Source organism: Trichechus manatus, unplaced genomic scaffold, assembly GCF_000243295.1.
Source record: "Trichechus manatus latirostris isolate Lorelei unplaced genomic scaffold, TriManLat1.0 scaffold00167, whole genome shotgun sequence".
Taxonomy (NCBI): domain Eukaryota; kingdom Metazoa; phylum Chordata; class Mammalia; order Sirenia; family Trichechidae; genus Trichechus; species Trichechus manatus.
The window spans coordinates 59623-60683 of NW_004444103.1; positions in this window are offsets into that span (position 1 = coordinate 59623).

Here is a 1061-nt window from a genome sequence, read left to right on the forward strand (position 1 = left end):
CTGGTAATGCAGATGTGATACCTAGAGGTACAGCATCACTTTGAAATCACAAGGCAGTAAGTATGAGAACAAAAGTCGTCTCATTGAAGATTGTGGGGTACAATGTTAAAAAAACAGAGCCTGAGTCCCTGATAACATCTTTTAGAAGGTGAACTCATACCAGCAGCTACTTACCTCTGGACTTACTGTTATGTATCAAAAATGAACCCCTGTTTGCCTAAATTCTTATTCTTGTTTTCTGTTATTTGCAGATGAACTCATTTCTAATTAATTTACCATTTTAAACCTTAGAGGTAGCACCATTACTTGAGTGCTTAATTACCATATGACAGGCACCGTGCTAAATATTTTACATATATTAATTAATTTAATCCACACTACAGCCATATGAGGTAAGTAATACTTTATCACAGATAACATGTCAGTGTACAGGTTGGATAGAGCCTGGATCCCTGTGTCATTGGATGGAGGAGAGCCCAACTGAGCCACATTGAGTGCATAAGACTTTTCATGAGCCAGAAGTAAACTTCTGCTGAATTAAGCCCTGGTATTTTCGGGTGTGTCTATTGTAGCAGCTATTGTTGATTACCCTGATACATAATGACCTCTTAAAAATTGTACCATGTTATACTCCCAACAGCAGTATATGAGAATGTCTGTTTCCATAAGCCCTTACCACATTGGTTTAGCCTTTTTTATGTTTTTGGCACTAAACTAAAAAGTGCCTTATTCCTTGTACACACCTCTAAGATATGATACCTATTTTATTAAATGAAAAAACTGAAGCTCAGAAATGTTAAACAAATGTACAAAGTTAATAAATGGCAATACTAGAATTTAAATGTCAGATTACAAAATTCTTTCTAGTTTTCATGATTTAAAAGATGCTCATTTTTACTTGTATATGATTTTGTATATGATTTATTGTGGGGTTGAAATTCTTTTCACATATATTTCTCATTATCATGCACTTTGTCCACTTTTCTATCAAGGGGCTGAACCTTATCTTCTTTTTTTTCTTATTTGTCCTTCTTACTTTGTTTAGAGAATTTATTTATTTT